Here is a 17839-nt window from a genome sequence, read left to right as displayed (position 1 = left end):
CAGTGGCCTGAGGACCCAGCGGTGGTTGTGGGGCAGAAGGGGGAGCAGGAGATGGAGACAAATGTATGCAGGCTGCATGGAGCCACTATAATGGCACCTACAGGCCTCGACAGTGACAAGGAGTGGGGAAGTGCAGCCGCAAGCGGCTCAGACGAAACCAAGTGGGGCGGGGCTTCCTCCTAGTAGCCGGAAGCCCCCGCCCAGTGCTTCCTCCTAGTAGCCCGAAGCCCCAGCCCAGGGCCCTTGTTGCTCTTCCCGGCATTTCAGAGTCCATGTAACATTCCTAGCAATTCCTCTGGTGGCGTAAGAGAGCTCTGCAGGGGCTGGAGAGGTAGCCCAAAGGTTTCGAGCACCGACTGCTCTTCCAGAGGTCCTGAGTTCAAATCCCAGCAACCACATGGTGGCTCACAACCATCTGTAATGGGATCAGATGCCCTCTTCTGGTGTGTCTGAAGACAGCTACAGTGTACTTACTGATAATAAATAAATAAATCTGAGAGAGAGAGAGAGAGAGAGAGAGAGAGAGAGAGAGAGAGAGAGAGCTCGCTCTGCAGTGTGCCCGCAACAGTCCTGCTGCCCCTCAGATGTGGGACCAACAGTGCTAGCTCTGGCGCAGAGCTGTGTTCGCGCTTTTCCTGCAGCGGACGCAGCAGCAGAGCTTGCCCTCATTTCATGAGCCCGGGGCAGAGAGAGGAGGGGGGGAGAGAGAGGAGAGCTCAGGCGGACTTGTGCATGTAGGTGTGTGCACGCGCGAGAGAACGCAAGTGCAGGGATGGTCGCGCAAGCACAGGAAATCAGTGTCTCAGCAGACTCCCCCCCACCCCGGCAGTATGCAAGGGGTGGGGCCAGATCTGCTTTTTCGGAGGCAAACCCGGGCGGAGCAAATGGCCGGAGAATGAGGGACAGGGGAGAAGGAAGCCTAAACTATGGCGGCTAGTCAGAGTTGTTTTAAGGTGCCAGTTTAGTGGCCATGTAGAGATATTGCTTATTGCACACTGTGAATTAGACTGGGACACCTCAGAAAGTAGGGACGAGGCGGCAAAGACCAACCCATTGGGTGAGAGTAGGGTTATTACTCACTCCTACCAGCGTCCTGAGGAAACAAGAGAATGACAGACAGGCCAGATCACCAGGTTGTCACATGGGGGCTAAGCTCTGGGCTGGTGTACTAGTCAAGTACAGTAGTAAGAAGGGGGGAAAGTGTAGAACAGGAGTTTAATCTGTAACTGACGGTGAACAATCAACTGAGATAAGTCACTACCTTCGGACCAGCCACATGACAGTATAGTATAGAATAGTTTATTCAGGGCATGGGGAGGGGAGCTGAGAAGGTAGTAGAGACAGAGGGTAGAGAGAGGGAGAGAGGGGGAGGGAGGGAGAGAGAGGGAGAGAGAGCGAGCCAGCAAAGTAGAGGTCGGTCCGCCATGAGCACGTGGAGGAGGGGGAGGGAACAAAAAGTGGGAGTCAGGTAACTGTGGGGCGGAGCTTAGACAAAATGCTAACACCACCCCCTTTTGGCTTTTCAAAACAAGATTTCTCTGTGTAGCCCTGGCTGTCCTGGAACTCACTCTGTAGACTAAGCTGGCCTTGAACTCAAGAGATCTGCCTACCTCCAGAGTTCTGGGATTAATGGTGTGTGCCACCACCACCAGGCTAATACTTTTGGGTTTGATGAGTTTATGAAGTATATAGCAAACCAAAGTAAAATAATAGTGAGTGATAGGTGATTGATTGACAGAGAGCAAAACATCATTAAACTGGGTAATCAAGGGTTGGGGATTTAGCTCAGTGGTAGAGCGCTTGCCTAGCAACTGCAAGGCCCTGGGTTCGGTCCCCAGCTCCAAAAAAAAAAGAAAAAAACAAAACAAAACTGGGTAATCAAGATTTCCAGCAAACCAGTGTGGTGGTGCATGCCATTAATTCTTGCACTTGGGAGGCAGGAGGTAGCTCTCTGTGAGTTCTATGCCAGCCTCTTCTACATAGAGAGTTCTAAGTCAGTCAGAACCATATAGTGACACCTCTCCTCCTTATAATCAGTCAGGAAAACAAACCCCAGCAGAAATCCTCTTTGGGAGGGAGACAGCCAGCTGGGGTTCCCAACTGTTATTTCTCATGTGGATGAGCTTCCCATGGACAAACCTCCAATAGAAATGGCTTACCTTCTACCTGTCTTCAAGGACATGCTGATTTCACTCTTGGACTATTTTTCTGTTCTCTTTCCTCCCTGTCACAGATTTAGGGGGCTAAGCTAAATCCCCAGACAAGGGCTCTTGGAGAACACCTGACATAACATGGGTCTGAAATGGATCTGTTTGGGTCTGCAATGGAAGCTTCAATCCCACTTTCAGAGCCAGCTTCTTAGTGAGCTCAAACAATACATGACTCCAAAAGCTGTGATAAGATACCATAACCAAGAATGAGTTCAGGGAGGTATTGTACCACATGACTTTAATCTAGCATATGGAAGGTACTGACCGGCTAATCTCTGGGAGTTCAAGGTCTACATCACTGACTGCTCTTCAACAGGTCCTGAGTTCAAATCCCAGCAATCACATGGTGGCTCACAACCATCTGTCATGAGATCTGATGCCCTCTTCTGGTGTGTCTGAAGACAGCTACAGTGTACTTATATATAATAAATAAATCTTTTAAAAAAGGAGAAATCATTTATTTGGGATTTCTGATTTCAGGGGTTTCCTGATGCAGAAGTTCGTGATGTCAGAGTAGGAACACCAGGCGAGTCACATCTTTAAACAGAAACCAGAGGCAGAAACCACACTAAGGACCACTCAAGTCTTTTGGACCACAAAGTCAGTCTGCCCCAGTGACACACCTCTTCCAACAAGGCCATACCTCCTAATTTTTCCCAAAGGGCAGAGCAAGCATTGAAACATATGAACCTGTGGAGGGCGTTTTCATTCCTGCCACCTCATCAATTCACCATATTAATGTACACGACACATGGTAGAAAGCCTGTCCAAGAAGGACCATCCAGCAACTTTCACTGACATGTCAGTGGTCATGTCCAACTGTTGGAGGCTGGTAAAACCCATTTCTTTCAACACAAAGCTGCAGTACTGGTAGTGAGGAAGGCGGAGAGGAGGGTGATCATGTAGAACACTTGTCTAACATGCGTGAGTCCAGAGTTCTATTCCTAACACCACACCTACACACACACACACACACACACACACACACACACACACACACACACACACACAGAAGTCATTTGATCTTTCATGATCCTTTAGTTGGAGTGTATTGCGGCCTATAGAAAGGAACCTGCCCTTGTTTTTAGGTTCAGTGTAAAGGACCTTGCCCTTGTTTTTAGGTTGATGTTCTGACACTCAGGCTCCATATCAAAATTAAAACCAAATCACCACCTCCACAAACCTCTCAAATTCATCAAAATATATATTTAAAAATTATCTCATTTGAAGTAATGCTGTTTTGTTTTAAATTCATGATGTGTTTACTGGGATGGCTTCCCACTCATCTTGAACCAGGGTGCTTTTAGTGCTGTGTCCTGCGGAACGGCCAGCCTTCCTTTTCCTTCTGTAGGCTGACAGGGCAATGCAGCAGCCAACACACAAGACTGCCTTTTGTTTATGGCCGAAGACTGGGCTCATTTTATGACATCCTGGGTACTTTGCATCCATTAATAGGAGTTGGAGTTCTGTATCAGCCCCCACTTCTGTTTCCTTTTCTCTTCTGGAGAGGGATAAAGGAAATGCTTTGCAAAAGGCATATCCTCATAGGTCTGAAAGGAAGTAATGTATTCTCTAATAAAATTAGTTTTTAAAAAATCCAAGCAGGGGACTCAAGAGAGCTCAGCCATTAAGAGTACGTACTGCTCTTATAGAAGTTGCATATTTATTTCCAGCACCAAGATGGCAGCTTGCATCTGCCTGTAACTCCAGTTCCAGGGGATGTGGTGCTCTCTTCTGACCTCTGTCGCTCCTGCACACACATCCTTACGTAGGTAACCACACACATCCATAAAAAAGAAAAGAATAGATTGCTTGGCTAGCATGTGCAAAAAAGGTCTGGGTTCAATCCCCAGTACCAAAAACAAAACAAAACAAAACAACAGGCCAAGTTGTGCCATGTGGCACATGCCTGTAATCCAGTCACTGGAGGATCTGAGGCAGGAGGATAGCCATGACTTTGAGACCAACCTGAGCTATGTGGAAAGCACTCAGCCAAAGAGTTTTTCAGGAACAGCCAATATGGATCACAGTCTTTGAAGATGACTCATCTGCGGGAGAGAGAGAACACATGAGAGATCAGGGAAATCTAGGAAGACCTAAGGGGGCTCAGAGTGCATTAGGGTTAGTAGGGTGTTGAGGAGGATACAAAGAGACCCTGGGGACCTAGTATCTCATAAACTGGGTGAAATAGTGCACACTTTTAATCCTAGAATTCAAGAGGTAGAAGCAGAACCATCATATAAAACCCTGTTTCAATAAACTAAACCAACAAAAAGCCCACAAACAAATGTCAAAGGCCAGGTGCCTTTAGTCCTAGCACTTGGGAGGGGGAAGCAGAGGCAGGGGGACCTACAAAGCAAGTCCAGGACAGCCAGCTAGGCCTACTACACAGAGAAACTGTCTCAATAAACAAACAAACAAACAAACAATAACAACAGCATACAAAACCAAGCAACCAAAACAAAATAGAACAAATAAAACAAAACAAAACATGAAACAACAAAACCAGAAAAGTGAAACCAAACCAAACAACAGAAAGGCCTAAGAAATGGAGAAAGTGAGACAGACTCAGAAGTCTGATCTCAACAAGCACACTGCCACTTAGATGTCAGCTTCAGGAAGGACCTACACTTGGTGGACACACTCATGACTTGAGATAGCTGAGTGACAAGGCCAGGCCAATTCACCAGGCCACAGGAGAGGAAAAGGCCCCAATTAAGCACTTTGTGTGTGGGTACAGCAGAGCTTTGAGGCCTCTGTTAGGAGAAACAGGGAAGCTGCCTGGGTCCTGTCCAACCATTGTCAAGCATAAAGCTGGCTCTCATTAATCAGTAATGAAGTACAGAAGCCAGGCATTGTTTGTGGATCTTACCCTAGCAACCTGGGAGCAAAGCAGAGGAACAAACATTTCCGATGCCAGTTCCCTCTCAGCCCCTGCATCATGCTGGCTTTTCCCAGCAGACACATCGACTGTCTAGATGGGTCCTCAATAATAGGGTGGAGAGGCCACGGTGCCACCTTCCAGTCAGGTGCCTGTGTCTCAGGGCCCCTGTTTGTGTGAGTCTTAGCTGTAATGCCCTCAGCCGCTTCAAGTCTCCTTCAGCCTGTAGCGGTGGTGTTGGGGGTTAGGAAGAGTGGAGACTGGGTATTCCTGCTCCAGTGTCTGCTAGCCCCAAGTTCTCTTTGGTCGAATAAAGAAAATTGCTATTGGCTCCTCGGACTCAGCATCCCCAGAACCCTACCCTTCCCTCTGCTCCCCATTCACCCCTGGCTGTCCTCAAGAGGACAAATGGGAAAGCAAATCTCTCCTATAAGGAAGGAAAACCCTGCAGAACAGGGAGAGCCCAATGACTTCTCATGCTAATCCATTGCCTGGTACCCCCTCTGCCTGATTTTTTTCCATCTCTAATCATTTTATGATTACAAGATTACATGCTCATTATCATACAGTCTGCGAAGGTGGAAATGTCCAATACAGACTATTCTCTCTGCCTCTACCACCTGGAAATGACCATAGCCCACTCTAGTATGTATTTGTCAGGATATGTAAATATATTCTCAATAAAAACAACAAGTGTTTAAAGGAAGTCTTTTTTAAATTTATTTATTTTATGTATGTAAGTACACTGTAGCTGTCTTCAGACACACCAGAAGAGGGCATCAGATCCCATTACAGATGGTTGTGAGCCACCATGTGGTTGCTGAGAATTGAACTCAGGACCTCTGGGAGAGCAGCCAGTGCTCTTAACCGCTGAGCCTTCTCTCCAGCCCACAACTAGTGTTTAAAACTTCCCTTTGTTTGTGTACCTGTGTTGGAATTGAACTTAGCCTCACACATGCTAAGCAAGGAACTAGCCACTCCACTCTAGTCATGACCCTAAATGTTGTGTCTTATTGTGGTAAAATACACATATTAATTTTTTTTAACTTTTATCAACTGTTTAAACTATTAAAATGTGAAAATTTCCATTTTAGTCTTTGTGTATGTGGTATGGGGGATCAAACCCAGTTTCTTATATGCATGCTAGGGAAGTGCTCAACCACTGAACCACACACCCCTGTCCCCATTCTTTTCTGTCTTTCTAAGTTACATAGGTTGGCTTTTAACTTGTCGTATAACCCAGACATTTCTTGAATTTCCAATTCACCCATTCTTCTTTCTCAGAGTCCTGAGTAGCTAGTATTACCTTACCTGCCTAACTGTCTAGCTTTTTTTTCCTTTTGAATAGGGTCTTTTGTAACCCATGCTAGTCTCAAAGTCATTATGTAGCTGGAGGCTAATCTTGAACTGCTGATTGTCCTGCCCCCAGCTTCCAAGTGTTAGCTTTACAGGTGTGGACCACATGCCCTACCAACTGAAAAACATTTCCAGTCTTTAAATACTTTATTATTATTATTATTATTATTATTATTATTATTATTATTATTAGTAGTAGTAGTAGTAGTAGTAGTAGTAGTAGTAGTTTTTTGAGATAGGGGTTTCGTGTGTGTGTGTGTGTGTGTGTGTGTGTGTGTGTGTGTGTAGCCCTGGCTGTCCTGGAACTCACTCTGTAGACTAGGCTGGCCTCTGCCTCCCGAGTGCTGGGATTAAAGCTGTGCACCACTACACCCCACTTTATCCAACCTTAAAAAAGGAAGGAAAGTCATGTTTGCCATAGCATGAATATATACTGAAGAAAAATATTGACTTAAGTGAGGCTCCTCACATAGACAGTTTTATAAAGACAGAATGGAGAACAGTGTTGTCATGGAGGAGAAAGGAATTGGAAATGGTGGAGACAGTGTCAGTTTGAGATGAGAAAGGTCTGGAGATGAGTGGTCCCGAAAGGGACATGAAGAAGATGGAGATACTGTCACAGAACCTCAGGTGACAAAGGAGAAAAGTGAGGAAGCCAGTGTCAGGGTGGTAGAGAAGTGGACTTGCTGAAGAAAACTGCTTCCAGAGCCAGCCATCCTGGCCTCTCACCCCAGCAGTACAGACAGTATCAACCTCTCACTCACCTGGAGAGGGGGCAGAGCGCTTAGTTAGGTCGGGAGGATCTGGAGCGTGAGATGTTCATGGAACTGGATGAGCAGCTGCAAGAGCTGGATGCCAGCAAAGCCAAGATGAGGACCTCAAGGGTTGTTCACAGACTGGGTTTCACACCTGCCCTGCAGTGAAAGAAGCTGAAAGACTTCAGTGGTGGCTGGAGGAAGAGAGTTGCTCTTGCCAGAGCCTTCTTTTTTTTTTTTTTTTTTTTTTTTCATCTTTATTAACTTGGGTATTTCTTATTTACATTTCGATTGTTATTCCCTTTCCCAGTTTCCGGGCAAACATCCCCCTCCTCCCTCCCCTTCCTTATGGGTGTTCCCCTCCCAACCCTCCCCCCATTGCTGCCCTCCCCCCATAGTCTAGTTCACTGGGGGTTCAGTCTTAGCAGGACCAAGGGCTTCCCCTTCCACTGGTGCTCTTACTAGGATATTCATTGCTACCTATGAGGTTGGAGTCCAGGGTCAGTCCATGTATAGTCTTTGGGTAGTGGCTTAGTCCCTGGAAGCTCTGCCAGAGCCTTCCTTATTTGGTTCTTCATGCTGCTTCTGGATGAGCCTACTAACCACCTGGACCAGGATGCTTGTGTGTGGCTGAAAGACTGCCAGGACTTTCTGAATGGGTCTGTGCTAATATCATCCACATACACAACAAGAAACTTAAATATCATATGGGTAATTATGATCAGTATGTAATTATACCTACAATAATCTAGAATTTGGCATTGACCTTGACATACGAGTGGCTCTGGAAGTACAGGAAGAACAGTGCAGGGACTCCTGTGTTCTGAAGTTGTTAACTGGAGAGCTTCTGCCCAAAGTGGGAATAATCCAGCAGCATTCTTATGTCACAATGGGGTGTTAGTTACCATCACCACTTACTGTAGCAGCTGGACCTGGACCTGTCACCATTGCAGTACATGATGCAGTGCTACCCAGAGATCAAGGAGACAGAGGAGATGAGGAAGACCATTGGGAGATATGGCCTCATGGGCAAATGTACATGAGCCCAATCTAGAACCTGACACATGGGCAGAGTGTGTCTGGCCTGGCTGGCCCGGCAGAACCCTCACATGCTTTTTCTGGATGAATGTCTTACTTAGGGTTTCATTGCTGTGAGCAGGTACAATGACCAAGGCAAGTCTTATAAAGGACAACATTGAATTGGGGCTGGCTTACAGGTTCAGAGGGTCAGTCCATTATCATCAAGGCGGGAGCAGGGCAGCATCCAGGCAGCATCCAGGCAGCATCTAGGCAGGCGTGGTGCTGGAGGAGCCGAGTTCTCCATCTTCTGCTTACTCTGCTCTGATACAGCCAGGGTACCTGTAAAGAAAGAGGAAGTACTGGTATGGCGGGGCACCCAGGAGGCAGAGGCAGACGGAATCTCTGTGAGTTTAAAGCCAGCTTAGTCTACAAAGCAAGTTCCAGGGCAGCCAGAGCTGTTACACAGAGAAACCCTGTTTTGGGGGAGGTGTGAAAGATAGAGAAAGCCACTATCCCCCCCCCAAAAAAAAAACAATGACAAAAAAGAATACATTCTTGAAGCTGGGGTATATCTCAGTGGTAGTGTATGGTTAGTGTGTGGGGCCCTGGAATTGATTCACTAGTTGGTAGTACCACAAAAGAAAATATGCGCAACTATACTGTTGTAGAAAATATTTCATCTCAATTAGGGTTTGTACCCCACCTTTGATCAATTCCCAGAAAAAAAAGCACACACCTTTTATATTTATAGTAAAGCCTTAACCAACTCAAGAGCTGGGCAGATACCTACCCTCTAAGCTATTAGAATCTATAACCCCAAATTATAATTTGCCATGTTCTGCCTGGACTGCTCTTTATGACTCACCTAACTCTCCTCCCCTCCTCCTCCTTGTGGTTCCCCTTTCGACCCCAAGCCCCGCCTATCTCAATTCTGCCCAGCTATAGGCTGTAGGCATCTTTACTCACCAATCAGGGATAACTTGGGGGGCAGGTCACACAGTGTCACCTGAGTCAGCAGGAAGATTCTCTGATCCTTGAGGCAACTGAGCTTGGTGGGGGCCAGTGTTCAGCATTACAATACATAGCAGCAGACCAAACCTCACACTAGAGCTACATCCTCAGCCCCCACAACGGTATCCTTCTACAAAAGACCATCAGTTAGTTTTGTTAAATCTTTCTAATTTCCAGTTTACTCCCGATGAATTTAACTCCTGTTAGGCAGGAGGGACCAGCAGGCACATCCCCTCTTTTCCCACTTCTCAGCTATAAGAAAATGGCCTCTAGGATGGCCCCTCCTATTCGGGATCCTGCTGTGCTTCTAGCCCGAGGAGCCTTTGTGCTACTCTGTTTGCACCCCACTTAGCAGTTTCTGTTGCCTAAAAGTCACTATCCTCTCTTCCCCTCCCCTCTTGTCTGGCTCCTGGAACTGGTCTAACTGTCCTTTCTCTACTAGTGGTTCTCAGCCTTCCAAATGCTGAGACCCTTCAATACATTCCTCATGTTGTGGTGACCAAGAACCAAAACATTATTTTTGTTGCTACTTCGTAACTGTAATGTTGCTACCGTTAAGAATTGTAATGTAAATATCTGTTTTCCGAAGCTCTTAGACGACTCTTATAAGATCTGACTAAGGGGTCTCGACCCACAGATTGAGAACACCTTTGAAAGCCCTCCTGCTTGCTTTGTCTGCAGCTGTGCTTTACAGATTAGCATGCAGTTCACCTCGCTTGCCTTATTCTCACTTCTAAGCTCACTGGTGGCATCCTTCCCGTGAAGTGTCCTTGCCTCTGGTATTCTTGCTAGCTCTAAGTTTCACACCGGGTGCTGATTTATGGATGGCCGATTCCTTAGGATCCTGAGAGTCTGGCCAAGTAATTTGGATTCAGTGCTGGGGGGACATTTTAAGCCAGGCGATGACAAAACCAGGCAGTATTTTCTGCAGACTTGTTTCCTGTCGGAGAAAGAACTAAATTAAATGCCCTTTACAAGCCGTGAGAACCGTGGCTTCCTCCCTGTATCTGGTAAACCCTTCCCATCTTATCAGTAAACGGACAATACGCTTATTTAGACTAGCATTCCAAAGCATGGCCAGTAAGTCATCCCTGCAGCCCTAGCTCCACAAGATGGATGGGAGGCAGCAACGCGAGGAGGAAAGCGGTACTTAGAAGACACTGGGAAAGCACGTGATCGCTGTGAACAATCTGCTGGCGAATTTGGAAAATTAGATAAAAGGGACAATCTTCTGGGTGTAAAATAACAGCAATAAGAAACAGAATATCAAGGGCCGGCCAGATAGCTCAGTGGATAAAGCGCTCATAGTGCAAAGACGACCTGAATCGATTCCTGAAACCGACATGAGAGAACCAACTGCACAAAGCTGTGTTCTTTGATCTCCACATGCCCTCCCCCACCCAGTCTCTCATCACGCAGGGGAAGAGATACACGCGCTTTTTTTTTTTAATTAAAAGAAAGAAATGGAGTAACAAGCCAGGCATGGCGGTACATGCCTGTAATTCCAGCACTCGGACGCAAAGGCAGGCAGGAGGAACAGGAGTTTGAAGTTAGCCTGGCCTATATAGTGAGATCTTGTTTTAGTCTCCCTCCATCCTGTCCTGCTTTGTTTCCAGCCAAGGTCTCGCTCGACTTTGCTACCCACCACTTCTTTTCCTGTGCAGCTGCGGCTGCGGCTGCGGCTGCGGCGCGGCAGAATATCCCAGGGTTCCTCTCCTGCCCAATTCATTTTGATGGCGCTATTAGAACCCACAAATGCAAACGAGACAAGCACACTAACAAGATCAGAAAGAGAAAGTGGCTGAACTCCTTTGCAAGCACAAAGCCAAAAAATTCTAAGTACATCAAAAAGTTGGGTTCTGGAGCCAGCAACACGCCGAAACTCTTAAGATGGAGTCGAGTAGATGCTGGGACGCAGGGTCTAGTCCTGAGCTCCTGGTGGGAATCAGGCTGCGTCTAGATGCAGAAACCATGTCCCTGCCTGGTTTTTCCCGCCTCCAACAGTCGCAGAGAGACCTCCCTCAGTCACTCAGGCAGATCTCAGATCGAGGGCTGTGCTGTATTTGTGCCCCCCTTGGGGGGGGGGGATGTTGGGGGCAGGGGTGGAGCTGCGCACATGCGCACACGCATGCCCTTTGTTCCTCTCGATCATCAAGTCTCAGAACACAGACTAGTGATTATGGGTTTATTTCTCCCCAAGGCGGAGACCAAGTCTCATAAATATTTCTTTCCTCTCCCCAGCCTGAAACGGATGAGGCCAAAAAGATTCTGGCTTGAAGGAACTCCTGGAGAGGATTTGCAACTGCTGGAGCTACTGGGTACAAAGAAAGCCTTTTGGAATCTTGGTTTAAGCTGTGTAGGAAAACGAAAAACATGACCTAGTTAGTTCCCTTGGGTTGTCACATGCCAGCTAAGCCACTAGAATGCAGACTGGGATCTCTCTGAGCGATTGTTGCTTGAACATTAACGTAATCACGGGCTGTTTTAGGAGAGGGTATGACCACTCACAGTCAGTGGAAGAGAGTTAGTGTTGCTGGAGCTGACACCACAGCCATCCAGAATCATTAAGGACTATGGGGACATTGCTCTAGGGCTGCCTGCAGATTAGAGGGCAGAGCCTCAGACAAAGAACTAGGAAAGCGCTAAGTGTCAAAATAGAAGACGAAGCTGGATGTGGTGGTGCACACTTGAAATCCCAGCACTGGCAGGCTGAGGAAGGAGAGCTGTGAGTTCTATGTTAGCCTGGCTTATAAAAACACTGCCCTGAAAATGGAAGGCAGAAGGCTGCCCACAGAGTGAAGGGTAGGGGCAAGGTGGGTAAGAGTAAGAGTGCTAGTTTGTAAGTCTGTAACAGGATCCGGATGCTGCCGATGCCTGACCTGTAAAGAAGGAGGACACATGAAGACACTGTTCCCATTAAAGCCCATTCAGTTGGGCCGGTAAGATGGCTCAGCAGGTAAAGGGGCTTGCTGCCAAACCCACCTGCTTCCCTTTGATTCTCAGAACTCACATGGCGGAAGGAGAGAACCAATTTACTTCTGCAAATTGTCCTGGATGCCATACTTTTACCATCACACACACACACACACACACACACACACACACACACACACACACACACACACACACACACTTTCTCTGTCTCTGCCCCCGCCCCACACACAGCTGTTATAAAAAAAATAAAGTTAAATCCACTCAGTGGCCTTAAAATGGATGTAATGATTTTGTGTAAACTTGCCTGAGCCATAGAGTAACCAAATGTTTGGCTGAACATTATCCTAAGTGTTTCTCTGAAGGCATCTTTTGATAATATTAACATTTAAATTAATAGATTTAAATTAAGCAAATTAGCCTTCACAATGTGCGCAGGCCTTATCCAATCAGCTGAGAGCTTTATTACAGCAAAAACAAAGCTGACATACCCCATACCCTTAAAAGGAATTCCTTCTCCCATCTTTGAGCTGGGAGGAGTCTATCTGTCTTATTTGCTCCTGATTGCACACTCACACTGAAGCATCAGCTCACCTTAGGTCTCCGGTTTGCTGTCATTTGGACTGGCACTACACTATTTGCTCTTCTAGGTCTCAGACCTTTGGACTGGGGCTGGAACCAGGCCACTGACTCTCCTGTAGTTCAAACCTTTGGACTTGGGTTAGAACTATGTCACTGACTCTCCCACAAAGCAGAGTGCAAATCTGGGGACTTGTCAGCCTGCACAGTTGTGTGTATGAGCCAACTCACACATGTACTTCTACTGTCTCTGAGGAATCGTGGCCTCTACATTGGATAAGTAAACCCGATCCTCAATAAATACTCCAACAGATACCGTGCTTTTTCAGTTTGCTCTGCAGGGAGGGTACTTTATTTTGTGGTTCTGAGGATGGAAGCCAGATGCTGCTAGCTGCATCCCTAACCCGATGAAACACTCTAATAGGCCCTGAAAGTTCCACACTCAGCCTCTTCCATAATTAGAACAGCCTGCCCAAGACGTTCTTCCTATCTTTCCCTCTCTAGCTCTGGCCCCCTTGGGTTTGGTATCATCCAGCAGGAAGTGGGTGTAGCTAGCTTCCTATCAATTTCTCCACCTTGTACTTCCTGCTCCCCAAGTTCTTGAGGGAGAGGTGGGTGGAGGGTGGGTCGGTCTGGCCAGGCATCTTTTACAAAGTGGTTCTGAGTCTGGCCGGTCTCTGAAGCTGAATCAGGAAGTTTCCAAGGACTCTTCAGAGATTCCCATCCCTGGGGTTCCCCCTCCCCCAAAATCTTAACAACAAAGGCACAAGCATGGCATCTTATCATCTTCAAGGACTGGGAAGCCATTCTGCCTCTTTATCTTTCGGTCTCTTCCTCATCCACCTTGGCAAGTCCTCTTGGACAGTCTCTCAAAAGGCCCTGAGTGGGCTGTGTCTCTCCTGAGGGGGCTGAGGGAGCACTCAGGCATCTTTTGTCTTGTGGCTTCTGAGTTAGCCTGACCTCAGTTAGCAGCACTCTCTTTTGGCCATCATAGTCTTCTCCCTTTAGAAGCTTCATCTTTGGGGCTGGGGATTTAGCTCAGTGGTAGAGTGCTTACCTAAGAAGCGCAAGGCCCTGGGTTCGGTCCCCAGCTCCGAAAAAAAGAACCAAAAAAAAAAAAAAAAAAAAAAAAAAAAAAAAGAAGCTTCATCTTGGAGTAGGTTTCACTTTCTCCAGTGTGGGTGTGGAGGAACTGGGGACTATAGCACATCCCTCACCCAAGTGAACATCTCTCTAGGAGAACTGTGAGGACCCACTGGAGCATTTTGACACTTGCAAACGCCTTGAGGGCACTCTTTGACAGGTCTGCTGTCAGAGCCTTGGGTAAACACTGTCCTTTTCCCTATAGAACGGAATTATGTTTTCTTCACAGGGGATGGAGCTGACCTCCTGCGTCCTTAGCATTTACTCTGCCATCAATTTCATTCCTAACCTAGGCCAACAATTCCGAGGCATATTTATATGATGCCTCAGAGTGTCCAGTTACCTACACACTGGGGTGACCTGTTTCGCCTTCCCTGTTGAACTCTTTCTTGTCCCTCACTCCTATTTCATGGGACCTGTCCACAAAATAAGGTACCTTTAAGGACGTCCTTTTACCAGGTCCTGCTTTGAGGATTTGGGAGAGGCTGTGGAGTGAGGAGACGGCCTTGGCATCAGAGCCCTTATTAGGTGTTGGATTAGAGGTTGCACCTTCCTGCACAGGGGTACAATCCCTCCGCCCCAAGTCTCCTCACTTTTCTTCCCCTTCTCACTCTCCGGCTCATTCCTGACTCTCATTTGGTGAGACCCTACACACCACTTTTGCAAGTCTGTATCTAGCAACTAGTTACTTGGCAACTTGACTTTGAAATGATGTCACTCTGGCACTTTGGCACTTCTTCACCAAGGCTTGCTGTCTCCATAGACACTATTGTGTATTATGTATGTGTTCATGTGGAGGCCAGATGTCAGTGTCATATTTTCCCCATTTAGTGTCACTTTGTTTTCTGAAACTGGGTCTCTCAATGACTGAATCTGGAGATCATCAATTCAGCTAGGCTGGATAGCACATGAGTTTGAGGGATCTTCCTGTCTCTGCTTCTCCACTGTCCTTCTTCGGCACTCACAGGCTTGATTTGGGTCCTGAGGATCTGAACTCAGGTCCTCATGATTGCACAGCAAAGGCTTTACTGACTGAGCCATTTCTCTATCCTCCTGCCTTCCAGTTTCGTACTGTGAACTGTGAGTTCAAACCCTTTTCTGGGGAATGGTAATATCCAGTGTTTTGCTTGGTAAAAGTATTTCTACTGTGATTTCCAGTTCTCCTACCACCCTCACTGACCCGTTTGGACCCATTGAGCTTAGTTATTAGTACCAGCCTCAGGATAGAAGATATGAATAAATGCCTCTGGTGAAATACTATGCGGCTATGAATGGATTTTGGGACCTCTTTCAGCAGCCACATCATCTGGCAGCTAAGTGCTTAGTTAGTTGTTCCTTACCCGTTTCCTAATGCCTGCTGAACTTTTCCACTGCCATGTCTTCAGGCTTCTCAGGTTAGCAAGCCCCATAGTAGCTTGTTATGTCCTCCCACAGAGGTCTTCCTCATGCATTTGTGGTCTTGGTGAATGGAGTCATCCAGTCCCTCAGGCTGGCCACCTCAGACATTTTCTGAGGCTTCTCTACTCTTCCTACTCTCTCCCATCCCTCCCCAGATTCCATGTCTAACACTTAACCATTCCCTACCACTCAACCATGGCCTCTGTTCTTAGCCCATCACTCCAGAAGCCCTGGGACTCCCAGGACTCCCTGCTCCTACTTACTGCCTTCTACATCAACTTAGACAGCATCACTTAACCACCACCCCCTTGCTGGATCTAGAACTCAGGGTCTTCTATATGCCAAGCAAACATTCTACCATTGAGCCACATTTCCAGCCCAGGTCTTACCACTTTTCAGTTTAGTACTGCTGGTGGTCCTTCCACCAATCAAATGATCCAGTAGTTCTCAATGCACGACCAAGAGCCACACGTCTTTACAGATGGGTCCCAACTCCCTCTCTCAGGCTCAGTCTCTGCACATGAAAAATAGCCAGAATCTTCCCTGAAGTCCAACCTCTTGGGCCCAGTGGAATTGTGGTTTGAAGCTGTTAAACCCTTCATTTTCACTACCAGGCTGTGCACTCTAATCTCTGATACTGACCTGATGACCGAGGCTTTGCTGCCCCCGGGCATTCTGCTCTTATCATATTGCTTAATTCCTACAGTGAGTCAAGGTTCTCACTGATGACCGACTATTAGTTTTCAAAGTCTCAAGGGTCATGCTAGCCACATTCAATAGCAGCCATTTGAGCATATATGCCCAGTCTCCTATAGAGCAGCAAGTGGTCAGAACCACGGGGAAGATATGCTCAGCTTTAGTACTCTGGCTTTGAAGAGAGCATTCCAGAATACTGTGATCTTCCTCTACCCATACCTCTCAGTTGGTGATGTTCTAAGAAACTAAACTAGGACATGCTCAAAGTACTGGCTTGGGTCCATTGTCTACTGGGAACAGTCCTTGCCTGTTCTGAGAGTGGTCCAAGGGCCAGAAAAGAAGGTTGGGGGACCTCAGTGCCACAAGAACATATGTAAGAAACGGTGTAAGGTCCACATGGTAGAAACCACCCAGACTAGGGAAGGGGACTTTAGTCAGGGAAAGGTCCTGAGTCACATGCCGACATGTTGACAGGATCCCTCCAGCACATTTTCTGTGCAAATATTCACACATGTTCCCTCTGCACCTGCAGGCAATGCTCCCTTGTGATCTGTTTCTTTTTACTTAAGATACCACAGGAATTTTCCCAATCCATTAAATAGCCTTCTTCAATTTTAATGGCTTTGTAGCATTTAAGCATTTAAACACTTGTTTTCTTTTTTGTTTTTGCTACTATATTTTTATTTATCTTTAAACAGGATCTTACTACATAGCTCTGGCTGGTCTGGAACTTGCCATGTAGACCAGACTGGCCCGGTACTCACACAGATCCACCCGCCTCTGCCTAGGAGTGCTGGGATTAAAGGCTTATCCCCACATCAACTTTAGTTATAGAAAAGAAAGGAAAAAAGAGAGAGCCTGAGCTGGGTGGTGGTGACACATGCCTTTAATCCCAGCACTCAGGAGGCAGAGTCAGGTGGAGCTGAGTTCAAGGCCAGCCTGGTCTACAGAGTGAGTTCCAAGATAGCTGGAAGCTACACAGAGAAACCCTGTCTCGAAAAGAAAAGAAGACGAAAGGAAAGGAAAAGGAGGGCTGGAGAGCTGGCTCAGTGGTTAAGAGCACTGACTATTCTTCCAGTAGGTCTTGAGTTCAAATCCCAGCAACCACATGGTGGCTCATGTGGGATCTGATACCCTCTTCTGGTGTGCCTGAAGACACCTACAGTATCTATTATATAATAATAATAATAATAATAATAATAATAATAATAATAATAAAGTATATATTATATATTAACATTATATTATAATATATTATTATATATAATAATATCTATTATTATACATAATAAATAAATACTTTTCTTTAAGAAAGGAAAGAGAGTCTGTGAAATGTCTTTGTAGGTAAAGGCATTTGGTCTGCAAGCTTAATAATATAAGTTGGAGGAAAGGACTGGGGATTTAGCTCAGTGGTAGAGCTCTTGCCTAGCAAGCGCAAGGCCCTGGGTTCAGTCCCCAGCTCCGAAAAAAAGAAAAAGAAAAAAAAATAAGCTGGAGGAAGACAACTGACTTCATAAGGTTGTTCTCTGACCTCAACACATGTGCTATGGTGTACATACACACCCACCACCAATAATAATAAAGAAGAGAAAAGGAGGATGCTGGTTCAGTGCTTGCTTACCATATGTGAGGCTTTAGATTCTGTTCCAGGCAGGCAGGAAGGAAGGAAGGAAGGAAGGAAGGAAGGAAGGAAGGAAGGAAGGAAAAGAAAAGAAATGTGTGGACCCTATTTTCTCAGTTGGAATGCTAGAAGTCACTAACATTAATTTGCTTCCCTAATATTGTTACCTCACAGAAGGTATGTGACTTTAGGCTAGGGGCTATGGGAGAGAATTTGCTTCATATAAGGGTTGGGTAGG

General features: G+C 46.5%; 1 long non-coding RNA gene across 11 annotated transcripts; it reads right to left on the bottom strand.

Moving 5' to 3' along the window:
* Positions 1 to 3396: 3396 nt before the first annotated feature.
* Positions 3397 to 17094, bottom strand: LOC102547042 (uncharacterized). 11 transcript variants are annotated; one of them, XR_010061381.1, is made up of 6 exons: positions 10879 to 17094; positions 9189 to 10173; positions 8418 to 8561; positions 7212 to 7361; positions 4179 to 4258; positions 3397 to 3973 (listed from the first exon to the last, which is right to left on the bottom strand). It is a non-coding gene; the product is annotated as an uncharacterized LOC102547042 (long non-coding RNA). The 11 variants fall into 11 exon arrangements; XR_005498524.2 differs by having other exon boundaries at positions 3397 to 3711; positions 3852 to 3973; positions 9189 to 14104; XR_005498523.2 differs by having other exon boundaries at positions 3397 to 4258; positions 11077 to 17093.
* Between the last annotated feature and the right edge of the window lie 745 nt (positions 17095 to 17839).

The sequence above is a fragment of the Rattus norvegicus genome, chromosome X (assembly GCF_036323735.1).
Source record: "Rattus norvegicus strain BN/NHsdMcwi chromosome X, GRCr8, whole genome shotgun sequence".
Taxonomy (NCBI): domain Eukaryota; kingdom Metazoa; phylum Chordata; class Mammalia; order Rodentia; family Muridae; genus Rattus; species Rattus norvegicus.
Note: the sequence above shows the minus strand (reverse complement) of the source record. Positions and strands in the feature narration are given on the sequence as shown.